General features: G+C 37.1%; 1 non-coding gene across 1 annotated transcript; it reads right to left on the reverse strand.

Moving 5' to 3' along the window:
- Positions 1 to 12,871: 12,871 nt before the first annotated feature.
- On the reverse strand, positions 12,872 to 12,979 carry LOC112715740 (small nucleolar RNA R71). Its single transcript, XR_003159942.1, has one exon. It is a non-coding gene; the product is annotated as a small nucleolar RNA R71 (small nucleolar RNA).
- Between the last annotated feature and the right edge of the window lie 5,149 nt (positions 12,980 to 18,128).

Raw genomic sequence — 18,128 nt, forward strand, 5'->3', positions numbered from 1 at the left:
CTTACTTGCTCTGCGATGGGTGTTTCTGTCCATGGTTAGCTACCAGGACTTGTCGGGTTGGCTCTATAACCGACGGATGTTATCATTAGCCACTAGGGACAGGCATGCATCATATGCATCTATTTGACATTGTTTGGGTGTGCATATTGTACGTGGTTTGCCTTTGTGATTAACTGCTAATTGTTCTACTTGCTGTAATTATTTGTTTGTGCTTGAACTTCCTAATTTTGTTTGCATCTGGGACTCTGTTGGATTGTGGTGATTGATTGATGGTTGGATTTTGGGCCTAGGGCCGTGGTTGGAATGAGATGAACTGATGGTTGATTTCGGTTTTGTGTTTCTAGTTGAGAATAAAATATGAAAGGCTACTTTGGTTCAGTATAGATAAACCATTTTGAAAGGCTTTTGAGTTTTTGAGAATTGAATGGTTCCTCTTTCAGAAAAGATTTCTGACTTTACTTTTATTGTAAACTGTTGTTTTTCAAAAGAGGCATAAGACGGTTATTAATCACTGGTGCGGTTATCTTCACGTATCCTATTACAGTAATTCCCAAAAACCCTCTACTGAGAACCCTTTCGAGGATGATGTTCTTACCCCTTACATTTTTTCCTTTCAGGATATGGGCGCTGAAGTCACGAAAAGTTTATTTAATTGTTGTTGTGATGCTATGTATATTTTTAGTTATGTTTTGTTGTACCCTCGCCTTTATCTTGATATATTCTGTAAGAGGGATAGGAATTGTATTGGTTAATGTTTGTAATATTATATATATATATACACATATATATATATATGTATATACATGGATGTACTGTTGATGAGTTTGGTAAGTGGTATGGTATCTATGAATGTACTTTGTCGAAGGAAAGTATTTTTGGGAGCGGTCTTGCGGTTTAAAATTTTAAATAGGCTCATATTTTAGTATTAAATAGTATAAGTGTCGTCGTAATGTCCGAGCTATCAGAGTTGCGCAGCCGGAAGCGTGAGCTTTGGTAGTTAGGGTGTTACAATTTGACTTACGAGTAAATGATTTTCAATTCTTTTGAGAAAGCTTTAACAAGGAACTGGTTTAGATTGAACTTGTTTTAAAGGTTTTAAAAAATATTACAAAATCGGTATTTGGCTTAAGAAAATTTTCCAGATTCAAAGTGACGCAGCGGAAGATGAGAGAGAACATCGACATGGTAGAATGCTTTGACAGGATTATGTCGCGTGATTCGAATTTTCAAGAGCAAAAATCTTTTTAAGGAGGGGTGGATGTAAGAACCAGCATTTTCACGTAAAACCGTTTTAATATAATAATTTTAAGTGCCTGAGATAGATTCAAAATTTAGAAGTTTTAATTTAAAAATATAAAGGTGAAATTTGGTTTCAATGGATTTTTCTTAGTCAAGAAAATGTATTTTCTGAGAAAAACCGAGAACAAACCGCGAATCCACAGCCGAACCTGTCGAACCAGTTTAAGTCTGTCCAGTACTGCATTTTTAGAAAAACATGATTTTGGAAAAATTGATTTATTGTTTGAAAGAACAAAAATAATTTTGGAATTGAAAACCGGGCACTAATCTTAAAGGTTTTGGCCCAAAGTGGGACAAACGGGCTAAAAATGCTAACGGGTTGGATCGGGCCCAAACCGGGCCCAAGGTTCAATATTATAAGCTCATTAAATGAGCTTTGAGCTCATTTTTCATAACATAAGAGAGAGAGACGTGGTTTTGAGATGAGGGGAGAAGAGGAGAGTGGTTACTATTCACCTCCACCTTCCGGGAGCCATAACTTGAGCTACGGACCTCCGATTGACGAGCCATTTGTAGCCATGCGAAGCTCTTGATGAGCTCTTCCTTTCTATCTAAGTTTTTCTAGTGATCTCTAGTAGCAGGTAATCATTGGATTTTACCCCTACTCACGTTGGATAAGTTTGAGCTTTGGTGTTTGTTGGAGTTGGTTGAGGCTTTGAATTAAACTTGGTGGCTTTGTTTTGGTGTTTGGTGCATTTGGGAATTGGCCAAGACGCAGGTTGCTAATCCACCCTGGTGAGATTGTGGATATGGTGACAGAGCGGAGTGTGGTTCCTCCTTGGTTTAATTCTATTTTACTTTGTTATAGTTACTCTCACATCTCTTTGTATTTTATCTTTATGGCCTTAGAGGCTTACTTGAGAGGTAAGTTGTATAAGATGTTTTAAATTTCAAAATTCTGTATTTTTCTATTTGTAACTAGTCGGCTTAAACTCCACAAACTAAGGCTAGTTCCCTATAGTTATTATAATATTATATCTATACGTTCTATCCTCTTGCATCTATACCTTGTGTCTTATGCGTTACCTTTGTGTGAATGTTTCGCACTTTTGTAAATCTGTCTTTGAGCTTAATCCTTCGTCGGGCTTCTAGAATATATTATTTCTTTCTCTCTCTCTCTCTCTCCCTATATATATATATATATATATATATATATATATATATATATATATATATATATATATATATATAAGTCTTAGGACTGTCGTAACCTCTGATTAACCTTTGTTTTACGGCTAGAGGTAAAGTTTAGGGTAATTGGGGTGTTACAAGTTGTGCATAGGCACACTTGCTGATTTTCATCCTGTGCATACGCATAGAAGGTGTGCGTGGGCACACTTTGAAATGATTTCCTCCTTTGTTTTCTTCATGTGTTCTCCCTTTTTCCATGCTTTCTTCTACTTCTACCAATCCATTCTTGTCTCTAGGACCTAAAATCACTCAACAAACATATCACCGCATCGAATAGAATAAAAGTGGAATTAAATTGCTCAATTTAAGCACAAAAACGCATGTTTTCACATATAGGTTTAATTTAGGGATCAAACACAAAAGTATGCTATTTTAGTGAATAAGTGTGAGTTTATATGATGAAATATGTCCAATTTAAGCCTAAAATTATCATCAAATATGGACTCATCAGAGGCACAGCAAATTCTTTGTCATTGTCATGGTTCCGAGTATGGCAGGCACCTCTGTGGTGAGAGGACGGCATCTAAGGCCCTCCGGAATGATTTTTATTGGCCGACTCTCTTTAAAGATGCTCGAAATTTTATGAGAAACTGTGACAAATGCCAAAGAGTTGAGAATCTTTCCAACAATAGTGAGATGCCATAGCATGGAATACTAGAGATTGAGTTGTTTGATGTATAGGGTATTGACTTCATGGGACCCTTTTCGCCTTTATACTCATATAACTACATTCTAGTGGCAGTTGATTATGTGTCCAAGTGAGTAGAAGTAGTGACTTTACCCACTAATGATGCCAAGGTGGTGCTGAGCTTTCTTCAGAGATATATTTTCATCTGGTTTGGTGTTTCAAGAACACTAATTAGTGATGGGGGAAGCCACTTTTACAACAAACAGCTGGACTCTCTTCTTCATGGTATGGAGTCTGTCATAAAATTGCTGCCCCATATCATCCTCAGACAAGTGGATAGGTTGAAGTCTCTAATAGAGAACTCAAGAGGATTCTGGAGAAAACTATTAGTATTTCAAGGAAGGACTGGGCTAGAAAGCTTGATGATGCTCTCTGGGCATACCAGATGGCATTCAAGACTCATATTGGCATGTTCCTATATCAGTTGGTCTATGGAAAGGCCTGTCACTTGACGGTGGAGTTGTAGCACAGAGCATACTGGGCAACAAAGTTCCTGAACTTTGATGCCAAAGCTGTAGGAGAAAAAGGGCTCCTTCAACTCAATGAGCTTGATGAATTTAGAAATTCAGTATATGAGAATTCTAAGCTCTATAAGGAGAAGACAAAGGTGTGGCATGATAGAAAGATAGCCACCAGAGCATTTGAGCCAGGCCAAAAAGCCTTATTGTTCAATTCAAGGCTCAAGCTCTTTTCGGGGAAGCTGAAGTCCCGGTGGTCAGGACCGTTTGTGGTAACTAGAGTGTCGCCGTATGGTCATGTAGAAATTACATTGCTCATCGTTTCTCATGCAGAGAATACTTATCCACTTCTTTCACTCAGTTCTTTGGTAGAAATGGCATTGCTCATCGTTTCTCATACCTATATACATATCAACAAAATGGGTGTGCCAAACAACAACATCGCCATATTACTAAAATTGACATGGCATTATTGGCAACCTCTCCAATCCCTTTGATGTATTGGGATGATGCTTTTCTCTCAGCAATGTAGCTAATCAATCATTTACCATCTCTCTCAAATGAACATAAATTCCTTTATGAGTTCCTTCATCATCATCCTCTAGATTATAATTTTTTAAAGATCTTTGGTTGTGCTACTTATCCTTGCACAAAACCATACAATACTCACAAATTTGAATTTTACACCATCATCAATTTTTATTGGCTATACACTTAACCATAAACGTTGTAAGTGCTTAACAGCATCTGGCAAGATCATAATTTCTAGCATGTTCTATTCAATAAGACTATTTTCCATTACAACTCAACCTCAACCTAAAAATAACTTTTCTTTCTTTCATACTTCATTAACTAGACCAGTTTATCACCTAACTTGCCAGATCCAACTCCCTTACAGACTTAAATACCTTCATTTCCTTCTTCCTCAACTCTAAACAATACAATTCATCTCAACCAACTCTAGATTCTACACCCAAATCTATTCCTTTGTCCACAAATTTTCATGATTCATCAAATTCACCTTCTCGTACACCAACACCAATTCCTTCTTTATCTCAATCCTCATTAGTTTCACCATTATCTACATCTCTTCATACCAAAATACATCACCAAAGCATCCCCATCTCAAGTATTTAGATTCAGTTTGGAGATTTACCTCCATCACCTTCTACAGGCAGTATTCATCCAATGCAAACTCAGGTAAAGTCAGGTATCACTAGACCAAAAATTTTTTCTACTTCTATCTCTTCAATTGTTGACCTTAAAAAAAATGTTTCTATCTCTATTAAATAAGCTTTGGATTGTCCTCACTCGTATGAGGCAATGGTTGAAGAGTTAAATGCATTAAAAAAAACTAATATTTATACTCTTATTACTCCATTTTTTGACAAGAATATTATTGGTATAAATGGGTATATGCCATCAAACAAAATCCATCAGGTAAGATTTTAAAATATAAGCTTGACTTGTTGTTAAAGAAAACTATCAAGTCAAATAAATTTATTATGACCAAGTGTTTCCACCTGTGATTAAACCTGCTACCATCAGAATTCTTTTAACAATTGCTTAATATTTTGGTTGGCAAATTCACCAATTTGATTTCAATAACGCCTTCTTGAATGGCAATTTAAATGAGTTAGACCTCGTGCTTAGTTTCTCAAATTAGCTTCTGTTTTTCCTTTTTTGGTTTCAAAAACATATTATCTTATCTCTCTTTATTCTTTAAGAATGATAGTAAGTTACAAGTTTACATTTTAGTGTATGATATTCTCATTACAGGTAATAATCCTCAAGCTATTACTTTCACTATAAATCAACTAAATAATGTCTTCTTTAAAAGATTTAGGTGAGGTAAGTTATTTTCTTCATGTTAAACTCCATTATTTACCCTTTGGATCTCTTCACTTGCACAAAAGAAATATCTTACTAACTTACTTGAGAGGGTTGGCATGTTATCATCAAAACATGTACCTACTCCCATGATTTCATCTCAAAAACTCTGAAAATCCAAGCCTATATCAATATGTTGTGGGATCTTTGCAGTATGCTACATTAACTACACTTGGGATCAATCATGCTGTTAATAAACTAAGCCAATATATGAAAAATCCACTTCTTCCTCACTAAAAATGTGTAAAAAAGATTCGGCGATATCTGGTTGGAACTTTAGACTAGAGTCTTCTTTTTTATTCAAGTGTTAACTTACAACTATTTGCTTTCTTAGATTCTGATTGGGACTCGGACATAGATGACCGTTGTTCAACATGTGGATATTGTGTCTATCTAGGATTCAATATTATTGTATGTTCCAGCCGCAAACAAGCCTTAGTGAGTCGTTCCTCTACAGAAGCTGAGCATAAAGGTTTAGCAGCAGTAAATTGATTTGGATATAGAATCTCCTCCATGAACTTGATTTCATGATTCAAGGCATCCTAACACTTTATTGTGACAATATTAGTGTTGTATTCTTTTGGCTACTAACACAATACTTTATAGCCGCACCAAGTATTTTGAGCTTAACCTTCATTTTGTTTATGAAAGAGTTTATTGAAAGCAATTGAAAGTAGTTCACATTAGTGCTTAACATCAAATTATTGATATTTTTATTAAACCACTATTAGCAACTACCTTTGACAAATTCAAAACCAAACTCAAGATTATTCCTAGAGTTATATATATATATATATATATATATATATATATATATATGTTTTATGCATAATGTAATTCACTTGTAATCAATACAATTTATTTTTTACACAAATTCTCTTCTCTGTATTTGCTATACTTATTGTTGATTTCACAAACCTTATCATGATGAGAAAATAAGGATCAAATTAATATTAAATTTATTATATATTTTTAATTTTACAATCAAAATGTGTTACATGTCATTTTCTCATTGCAATTGAAACTAAATTCATTCCTTCAAAATTAAAGAGTTCTCTCCTCTTCTCTCTCCTTTTCTCGATCTCTCTCATTTTTTCATCTACTCTATCTCTTTTATATATTGATGAGCGGATAATTTATACGCTTTTTGGCATTATTTTTAGGTAGTTTTTAGTAGGATCTAGCTACTTTTAGGAATGTTTTCATTAGTTTTTATGCTAAATTCATATTTCTGGGCTTTACTATGAGTTTGTGTGTTTTTCTGTGATTTCAGGTAATTTCTGGTTGAAATTGAGAGACCTGAGCAAAAATATGATAGGAGGTTGAAAAAGGACTACAGATGCTGTTGGATTCTGACCTCCCTGCATTCGAAATAGATTTTCTGGAGCTACAGAACTCCAAATTATGCGCTCTCAACGGCGTTAGAAATTATACATCCAGAGCTTTCCAACAATATATAACAGTTCATACTTTCATCGAGATCAGATGACGCAAACTGGCGCTCAACACTAGTTTTATGTGGCATTCTGGAGTCAAACGCCAGAAACACGTCACGAACCAGAGTTGAACGCCAAAAACACGTTACAACTTAGCGTTCAACTCCAAGAGAAGTCTCTACACGTGTAAAGCTCAAGCTCAGCCCAAGCACACACCAAGTGGGCTCCGGAAGTGGATTTCTACATTAATTACTTACTTCTGTAAACCCTAGTAGCTAATCTAGTATAAATAGAACATTTTTACTATTGTACTGGTGTCTTTTTTTGACCACATCTTTGGTCTCAGTTTTAATCTATTATTCTTCTTAGGAGACTATTGATCACGTTCAGGGGGGCTGGCCATTCGGCCATGCCTGGACCACTATCACTTATGTATTTTCAACGGTAGAGTTTCTACACACCATAGATTAAGGGTGTGGAGCTTTGCTGTACCTCAAGTTTCAATTCAATTACTACTATTTTCTATTCAATTCAGTTTATTCCTGTTCTAAGATATTCGTTGCACTTCACCACGATGAATGTGATGATTTGTGACACTTATCATCATTCTCACCTTTGAACGCGTGATTGACAACCACCTCCGTTCTACCTTAGACCGAGTGCATATCTCTTGGATTCCTTAATCGGAATCTTCGTGGTATAAGCTAGAATTGATGGCGGCATTCATGAGAATCCAGAAAGTCTAAACCTTGTCTGTGGTATTCCGAGTAGGATTCAGGGATTGAATGACTGTGACGAGCTTCAAACTCGCGATTGTTGGGCGTGATGACAAACGCAAAAGAATCAATGGATTCTATTCCGACATGATCGAGAACCGACAGATGATAAGCCGTGCTGTGACAGAGCATTTGGACCATTTTCATTGAGAGGATGGGATGTAACCATTGACAACAGTGATGCCCTACATACAGCTTGCCATGGAAAGGAGTAAAAAGGATTGAAGGAAGGCAGTAGGAAAGCAGAGATCCAACAGGGACAAAGCATCTCCATACACTTATCTAAAATTCTCACCAATGATTTACATAAGTATTTCTATATTTATTTTCTGTTTATTTATTATTATTATTCGAAAACTCCATAACCATTTATTATCCGCCTAACTGAGATTTACAAGATGACCATAGCTTGCTTCATACCAACAATCTCCATAGGATTGACCCTTACTCACGTAAGGTTTATTACTTGGACGACCCAGTGCACTTGCTGGTCAGTTGTGCGAATTTGTAGATGCGCATACCAAGTTGAATGCCATTATTGGAGATCACAATTTCGTGCACCAAGTTTTTGGCGCTGTTGCCGGGGATTGTTCGAGTTTGGACAACTGACGGTTCATCTTGTTGCTCAGATTAGGTAGTTTTCTTTTTTTGTTTTATTTTCAAAAATTTTTCAAAAATCTTTCAAAAAAAAATTTTCCCTTTTGTTTTTGAAAATTATTCTAAATTTTTAACAATGAATTCTAGAGTTTCATGGTAACATGTTGAAGCCTGGCTGGCTGTAAAGCCATGTCTAAATTCTTTTGGATTAAGGCTTCCACTTGTCAACATAAAGGGCATGTATATAGAGTTAGATGAAGTATCAACTGTTGCATGCCTGATTTATATCCTAAAGCTAGCTGGCTATTAAGCCATGTCCAACTCCTGGATCAGAGCTTTAAGCTATCATTGAAAGATTCCTGGAATTCTTATTAAGAATTTTGAATTTCTTATTTTGTTTTTCTTTTTTTTCTATATGTTTTCGAAAAATATAAAATAAAATACAAAAAAATTTGCAAAATCAAAAAATAAAAAATATTTTTGTGTTTCTTGTTTGAGTATAGTGTCAATTTTTAAGTTGGGTGTCAATTGCATATTTTTAGAAATTATGCATTTTTCGAAATTTTCATGAATGGTGTTCTTCATGATCTTCAAGTTGTTCTTGGTAAGTCTTCTTGTTTGATCTTGATATTTTCTTGTTTTGTGTCTTTTGTTGGTTTTTATATGCTCTTTTGATCGTAGACAACCGATTCGAATGAAGCCGATAGAGGGGATAGATGAGGACCAAGACAAGTACGCATCTAAGAAAGTAGAAAGCAGCTCAAACAGTTCTTGCTTGAGAAGAAAACAAAGAAAGCAACTGTTCCTGAGCCAGAGGAAATCCAAGATAAGGACTTTCCTCCAAGTGAAAGCAAAAAATTGAATAGAAAGGACGGCAGCATTGCATGTGAGATTCCATACGAAAATCAGCAGGAAATGGTCGACTGCAATTGAAAGATTCGTTCCTGTTTTAGGATTGGGGCGGTTGTAAGATATGGAGGTTTTTATCCCTCTTAGAGCTTTGAACTGACCGGCCTATGATCATTTAGGGGGAATTTATATAAATAGCTGTTGCGCTTGTTTGCGTCCAATCCGGATGTGAAGTCCTTACTTGCAGCCCTAGGTAAGGCGCGGGTTTAGTCTTCCAAGTAAAGGTTACGAAGTAAATGGTTTGATGGATTGACTTTCTCGCCTTTCCCCAGTAACCTCTATCTCACTTATTGACCTATAATCTGAGGTTAGACCAGTCAGCTTACTCGAACCTATAGTGGCAGCACCTTATTCGACTACGTATCCGTCAGTCTGTTTAACGTTAAACAAAGAAATTACTTAGATAAAAGAGTCAATCTTTCTTCTCGTTTTTTTTAGTAGTTTGCTTGGATCGAATAAGCTACGCCCAATGGAGCAACGTCCTGTGTAGGCCGAAATGGTCCCGCGAAGCCGGTCAACGTTAGCCAACAAGTCAAAACAAAAACAACGAGAAGGTAGCGAGGGGGTAAGTGAAGTGAGAACTTGATTCAAAGAAGACTTTCGGTTTGTGTGTCTAGTCTTTTTCTGGCCCAGGTAAACCAAACCAGGGAATATCTTAATTTGGACTTTCTCAGAGTTCCTTCTTCCTTGCCTTGTCCAATAGGCTCTTTTGCAGGATAGGCTTACAGAAGCTCGTGAAAACAGTCTTTCTATTGTGGCGAGCGGCATCATATATAAGATCCCGGCTGCATTTAGGAGTTCTCTTTCCCTGTAACTTTAAATTAAATAAGAGAAGAAAGCTGGCAGCGCAGGTTGGATCAACACGTAGATTCCTGCTGTCCCGGTTGAATGATCGAGTAGCTTCGACTTCACCTTTTATTGAAATTGGGTGAGTGTTCAGTCTATCGTTGTTCAAGATCGATAAGAATGCTTTCTTTCTCCCATGCATTTCAGGATCAACCAACCGGCAATTTCCGACAAACAAGTCTTTCTTCAGTAAAGCGGATCATTATGTTCATGAGAGAGTATGACAATAAACCAATTTTATGATTGGATCATCGGTTGCTGTAAAAAAAGAAAAAAATGATGAAGTACCAGCGAAAGTCGAAGGGGATAAAAAAATGGATGAAGGAGTGGATATTAAGATCGAGCTACCAGTAGGGGAAGAGCCTATCGGCGGTACTTCTGGGGGTGCAGGGGATTCCATGTAAAAGAATGGTAATGAGGGTAACGATAATAAGGGCGATAAGGATGATCAGGACGGTAATGGGGAAAATGGAGGGGGCCCAGGCCTATCGTTGCTGCTGACCTTAAAAGACTGGGAAAATGGGTGCTTCGGATCGGGAGTAATCACTAGTGATAAGGCAAAAATAGGGGGAAGGACAAAGGAAAGAGCAATATGAAAGGAATAAATCAAGTTGATAAGAACTCCAACCTGTCCGATGCTTCTTCGGCCAAATACAATATACAAGTGGGACCTACACTATGAGCAAGCTGTGCGAAAAACTGCTTCTTTTTTCCGCTTTCGCAACAACTTGGGTGAAATGGGGTTCTACCGGGAAACCATTGATTTTTGAGTTTTCACCATTGGTTACTGGTCGAGCCACTGGAATGAGATAAGAATCTCTGGAGATCTTTCCTCTCCACTTACTCGTAACATGCTTTCCCTCTTTAGAAGACTTCTTCCGAATGGCATAATTGTCCGAAACTCCGTTCCTCGATCTTCAAAGAAGCCTTAGATCTCTTTATCGGTCGAGCCTGTGCTCTTCCTGTAATCAGACCTTACTATAGCTAACTTGAAAGCTTTTGGCTTATCGATTCCAACTCTATTTGTATTCGTATTTGGTAATTCTCTTTCTAGTGGATAAAGTTCTCACCTATCTGCATTCATAGTGTCTAAGCATTAAAGATTTCTAAGTTTGGTGTCTTGCATGTTTTCTTCACATCAAAAAATTTTCAAAAATATGTTCTTGATGTTCATCATGATCTTCAAAGTGTTCTTGGTGTCCATCTTGACATTCATAGTGTTCTTGCATGCATCATTGGTTTTGATCCAAAAATTTTCATGTTTTGGGTCATTTTTAGTTTTTTCCTCTCATCATTAAAATTCAAAAATAAAAAAAAAATATCTTTTCCTTATTTCTCTCAAAATTTCAAAAATTTGAGTTGACTTAGTCAAAAAATTTTTAAACTTAGCTATTTCTTATAAGTCAAGTCAAATTTTCAATTTTAAAAATCTTATCTTTTCAAAACTTTTTCAAAAATCAAATCTTTTTCATTTTTCTTACTATTTTTCGAAAATTTTTAATTTAAATTTTAAAATCTTTTTCTTATCTTTATTTCATGATTTTCAAAAACTTTACTAACAATTAATGTGATTGATTCAAAAAATTTGAAGTTTGTTACTTTCTTATTAAGAAAGGTTCAATCTTTAAATTCTATAATCATATCTTTTAGTTTCTTGTTAGTCAAGTAATCAATTTTGATTTTAAAAATCAAATCTTTTTCAAAATATTTTTTCCATCATATCTTTTTAATTAAATCTTTTTCAGTCATATCTTTTTATCTTTTTCAAAAATTTGATTTTAAAATGTCTTTTCCAACTTCTTATCTTTTCAAAATTGATTTTCAAATCTTCTTCAACTAACTAGTTGACTTTTTGTTTGTATTAACTATATCTTATCTTTTTCAAAACCACCTAACTACTTTCCTCTCTCTAATTTTCAAAAATTACCTCCCTCTTTTTCAAAATTCTTTTAATTAACTAATTATTTTAAATTTTAATTTTTAATTTTAATTCTTCTTTTAATTTTCGAAAATCACTAACCCTTTTTCAAAATTAATTTTTGAATTCTCTCCCTCTCATCTCCTTCTATTCATTTATTTATTTACTAACACTTCTCTTCATCTCAAAGAATCTGAACCTATCTTCACCCTTGTGTTTGGATTCTTACCTTTTCCTTCTTCTATTCCCTTTTTCTTCTACTAACATAAAGGAATCTCTCTACTGTGGTAAAGAGGATCCCTATTATTATTTTCTGTTCCCTTCTTTTTCATATGAGCAGGAGCAAGGACAAGAATATTCTTGTTGAAGTAGATCCTGAACCTGAAAGGACTCTGAAGAGGAAACTAAGAGAAGCTAAATTACAATAATCCAGAGACAACCTTACAGAAATTTTTGAAAAGGAAGAAGAGATGGCAACCGAAAATAATAATGCAAGGAGGATGCTTGGTGATTATACCACACCTACTTCCAAGTTTGATGGAAGAAGAATCTCAATCCCTGCCATTGGAGCAAACAATTTTGAGCTGAAACCTCAACTAGTTGCTCTAATGTAACAGAACTGCAAGTTTCATGGACTTCCATCAGAAGATCCCTACCAGTTTTTAACTGAGTTCTTGTAGATCTGTGAGACTGTTAAGACTAATGGAGTAGATCCTGAAGTCTACAGGCTCATGCTTTTCCCTTTTGCTGTAAGAGACAGAGCTAGAACATGGTTGGACTCACAGCCTAAAGATAGTCTAGACTCATGGGATAAGCTGGTCGCGGCCTTCTTGGCTAAGTTCTTTCCTCCTCAAAAGCTGAGCAAGCTTAGAGTGGATGTTCAGACTTTCAAACAAAAAGATGGTGAATCCCTCTATGAAGCTTGGGAAAGATACAAGCAGATGACCAAAAGGTGTCCTTCTGACATGCTTTCAGAGTGGACTATTCTAGATATATTCTATTATGATCTATCTGAGTTTTCTAAGATATCACTGGACCATTCTGCAGGTGGATCCATTCACCTAAAGAAAACGCCTGCAGAAGCTCAAGAACTTATTGACATGGTTGCAAATAACCAGTTCATGTACACTTTTGAGAGGAATTCCGTGAATAATGGGACGCCTCAGAGGAAGGGAGTTCTTGAAATTAATGCTCTGAATGCCATATTGGCTCAGAATAAAATGTTGACTCAGCAAGTCAACATGATTTCTCAAAGTCTGAATGGATGGCAAAATGCTTCCAACAGTACTAAAGAGGCATCTTCTGAAGAAGAAGCTTATGATCTTGAGAACCCTGCAATGGCAGAGGTAGATTACATGGGTGAACCTTATGGAAATACCTATAATTCATCATGGAGAAATCATCCAAATTTCTCATAGAAGGATCAACAAAAGCCTCAACAAGGCTTTAATAATGGTGGAAGAAATAGGCTCAGCAATAGTAAGCCTTTTCCATCATCTTCTCAGCAACAGACAGAGAATTCTGAACAGAGCCCCTCTAACTTAGCAAACATAGTCTCTGATCTGTCTAAGGCCACTTTAAGTTTCATGAGTGAAACAAGGTCCTCTATCAGAAATTTGGAAGCACAAGTGGGCCGGCTGAGTAAGAAAGTCACTGAAACTCCTCCTAATACTCTCCCAAGCAATACTGAAGAGAATCCAAAAAGAGAGTGCAAAGCCATAGACATAATCAACATGGCCGAACCTAGGGAGGAAGGAGAGGACATGAATCCCAATGAGGAAGACCTCATGGGACGTCTCTCAAGCAAGAAGGAGCTCCCTATTGAGGACCCAAAGGGATCTGAAGGTCATATAGAGACCATAAAGATCTCATTAAACCTCCTTCTGCCATTCATGAGCTCTGAAGACTATTCTTCCTCTGAAGAGGATGAAGATGTAACTGGAGAACAAGTTGCTCAATATCTAGGAGCCATTATAAAGTTGAATGCCAAATTGTTTGGTAATGAGACTTGGGAAGGTGAACCTCCCTTGCTCATTAGTGAACTAGATACATGGGTTCAGCAAACTTTACCTCAAAAGAGACAAGATCATGGCAAATTCTTAATACCCTGTACCATAGGCACAATAACCTTTGAGAAGGCTCTGTGTGACCTAGGGTCAGGCATAAATCTTATGCCACTCTCTGTAATGGAGAAGCTGGGGATCATTGAGGTACAGCCTGCCATATTCTCATTACAAATGGTAGATAAGTTAGTAAGACAGGCTTATGGATTGGTAGAAGACGTGTTAGTGAAGGTTGAAGGCCTTTACATCCCTACTAATTTCATAATCTTAGACACTAGGAAGGAGGAGGATGAATGCATCATCCTTGGAAGACCTTTCCTAGCCACAGCAGAAGCTGTGATAGATGTTAACAGAGGAGAATTGGTCTTTCAGTTGAATGGGGACTACCTTGTGTTTAAGACCCAAGGGTGTTCTTCTGTATACACAGAGAGGAAGCATGAAAAGCTTCTCTCAGTACAGAGTCAAACAAAGCCCCCACAATCAAACTCTAAGTTTGGTGTTGGGAGGCCACAGCCAAACTCTAAGTTTGGTGTTGGGAGTCTACAACATTGACCTGATCACCTGTGAGGCTCCATGAGAGCCCACTGTCAAGCTAGTGACATTAAAGGAGCGCTTATTGGGAGGCAACCCAATTTTTATTTATCTAATCTTATTTTTATTTTTTTTCCTTTATGTTTTATTAGGTTCATGATCATGTGGAGTCACAAAATAAATACTAAAATTAAAAACAGAATAAAAAATAGCAGAAGAAAAAGCACACCCTGGAGGAAGGGCTTACTGGCATTTAAACACCAGTAAAGAGCATATGGCTGGCGTTCAACACCAGAACAGAGCATGGATCTCGCGTTGAACGCCAGAAACAAGCAGCATCCTGGTGTTTAAACACCAAAAATACACCCTGAGGAGAGCTGGCGCTGAACGCCAGAAACAAGCATGGAACTGGCATTCAACGCCAGAAACATGCTGCAAATGGGCGTTGAACGCCCAAAACAAGCATGAAGCTGGCGTTCAACACCAGAAACAAGCATCAATGCCAGGATTGCATGCAGAGGGCGTTTACACGCCTCATTGGTGCAGGGATGATAATCCTTGACACCTCAGGATCTGTGGACCCCACAAGATCATCTCAGGATCTGTGGACCCCACAGGATCTCTACCTACCTCAATTCACCCTCTCTTTTTTTTACACAATCCAGTAAACACTCTTCCCCAAATCCCTTCACCAATCACCTCAATCTCTCTTCCCCATTACCTCTTCACCACTCACATCCATCCACTCTTCCCCATAAACCCCACCTACCTTCAAAATTTAAAATCTCTTTCCCACCCAAACCCACCTTAAATGGCCGAAACTGCTCCCTCTCCCTTCACTATATAAACACCTCTATTCTTCTTCATTTTCACACAACACAACATTCTCTTCTCCTCCTTGGCCGAAACACAACCCTCTCTTTCTCTCCTCTATATCTTCTTTTTCTTCATCTATTCTTTCTTCTCTTGCTCGAGGGTGAGCAATATTCTAAGTTTGGTGTGGTAAAAGCATAGCTTTTTTGTTTTTCCATAACCACCTATGGCACCCAAGGCCGGAGAAACCTCTAGGAAAGGAAAAAGGGAAGACAAAAGCTTCCACCTCTGAGTCATGGGAGATGGAGAGATTCATATCAAAAGCCCATCAAGACCACTACTATGAAGTTGTGGCCAAGAAGAAGGTGATCTCCGAGGTCCCTTTCAAACTCAAGAAAAATGAGTACCCGGAGATCCGACATGAGATCCAAACAAGAGGTTGGGAAGTTCTGACCAACTCCATTCAACAAGTCAAAATCTTAATGGTTCAAAAGTTCTATGCCAATGCATGGATCACTATGAACCATGATCAAAGTGTGAACCTGGATCCAAAGAATTATCTTACAATGGTTCGGGGGAAATACTTAGATTTTAGTCCGGAAAATGTGAGGTTAGCATTCAACTTGCCCATGATGCAAGGAGATGCACGCCCCTACACTAGAAGGGTGAACTTTGATCAAAGGTTAGACCAAGTCCATATGGACATATGTGTGGAAGGAGCTCAATGGAAAAGAAACTCCAAAGGCAAGCCGGTTTAATTAAGAAGACTGGACCTCAAGCCTGTGGCTAGAGGATGGTTGGAGTTCATCCAATGCTCTATCGTCTCCACTAGCAACCAATCTGAAGTTACTGTGGATCAGGCCATCATGATTCATAGCATCATTAATGGAGAGGAAGTAAAAGTTCATGAAGTCATCTCCCTTGAATTCTACAAAATAGCCGAAAAGTCCTCCACCATGGCAAGGCTAGCTTTTCCTCATCTTATTTGCCATCTATGTTATTCAGCTGGAGTTATCATAGAAGGAGACATCCCCATTGAGGAGGATAAGCCCATCACTAAGAAAAAGATGGAGCAAACAAGAGCGCCCACTCATGGATCCCAAGAGACGCATGAGGAAGCTCATCACCAAGAAATCCCGGAGATGCCTCAAGGGATGCACTTTCCTCCTAACAATTATTGGGAACAACTCAACACTTCTCTAGAAGATTTAAGTTACAATATGGATAAATTAAGGGTGGAACATCAAGAGCACTCCATCATTCTCCATGAAATTAGAGAAGATCAAAGAGCAATGAGGGAGGAGCAACAAAGGCAAGAAAGAGACATAGAAGAGCTCAAGGACATCATTGGTTCTTCAAGAAGAAAGCGCCACCATCACTAAGGTGGACTCACTCCTTATTCTTATTTCTCTGTTTTTTTTTTTCGGTTTTTATGCTATATGTTTATTTATATTTTGTGTCTCTACTTCATGATCTTTAGTATGTAGTAACTATGTCTTAAAGCTATGAATAATTCCATGAATCCTTCACCTCTCTTAAATAAAAAATGTTCCTAATTCAAAAGAACAAGAAGTACATGAGTTTTGAATTTATCCTTGAAATTAGTTTAATTATATTGATGTGGTGACAATACCTTTTGTTTTCTGAATGAATGCTTGAACAGTGCATATTTTTTATCTTGTTGTTTATGAATGTTAAAATTGTTGGCTCTTGAAAGAAGGATGAACAAAGAAAAATGTTATTGATAATCTGAAAAATCATAAATTTGATTCTTGAAGCAAGAAAAAGCAGTGAAGAACAAAGCTTTCGAAAAAAAAGAAAAAGAAAAAGAAAAAGCAAGTAGAAAAAGCCAATAGCCCTTAAAACCAAAAGGCAAGGGTAAAAAGGATCCAAGGCTTTGAGCATCAATGGATAGGAGGGTCCAAGGAAATAAATCCAGGCCTAAGCGGCTAAATCAAGCTGTCCCTAACCATGTGCTTGTGGCATGCAGGTCCAAGTAAAAAACTTGAGACTGAGTGGTTAAAGTCGTGATCCGAAGCAAAAAAAGTGTGCTTAAGAGCTCTGGACACCTCTGACTGGGGACTTTATCAAAGCTAAGTCACAATCTGAAAAGCTTCACCCAGTTATGTGTCTGTGGCATTTATGTATCCGGTGGTAATACTGGAAAACAAAGTGCTTAGGGCCATGGCCAAGACTCATAAAAGTAGTTGTGTTCAAGAATCAACAAACTTAACTAGGAGAATCAATAACACTATCTGAAATTCTAAGTTCCTATAGATGCCAATCATTCTAAACTTCAAAGGAAAAAGTGAGATGCCAAAACTGTTAAGAAGCAAAAAGCTACAAGTCCCGCTCATCTAATTAGAACTAATATTCATTGATGTTCTGAGATTTATAGTATGTTCTCTTCTTTTTATCCTATTTGATTTTCAATTGCTTGGGGACAAGCAACAATTTAAGTTTGGTGTTGTGATGAGCGGATAATTTATACGCTTCTTGGCATTATTTTTAGGTAGTTTTTACTAGGATCTAGCTACCTTTAGGGATGTTTTCATTAGTTTTTATTCTAAATTCACATTTCTGGACTTTACTATGAGTTTGTGTGTTTTTCTATGATTTCAGGTAATTTCTGGCTGAAATTGAGGGACCTGAGCAAAACTCTGATACAAGGCTGACAAAGTACTGCTGATGCTATTGGATATTGATATCCCTG

This window comes from Arachis hypogaea, chromosome 1, assembly GCF_003086295.3.
Source record: "Arachis hypogaea cultivar Tifrunner chromosome 1, arahy.Tifrunner.gnm2.J5K5, whole genome shotgun sequence".
Lineage (NCBI taxonomy): Eukaryota > Viridiplantae > Streptophyta > Magnoliopsida > Fabales > Fabaceae > Arachis > Arachis hypogaea.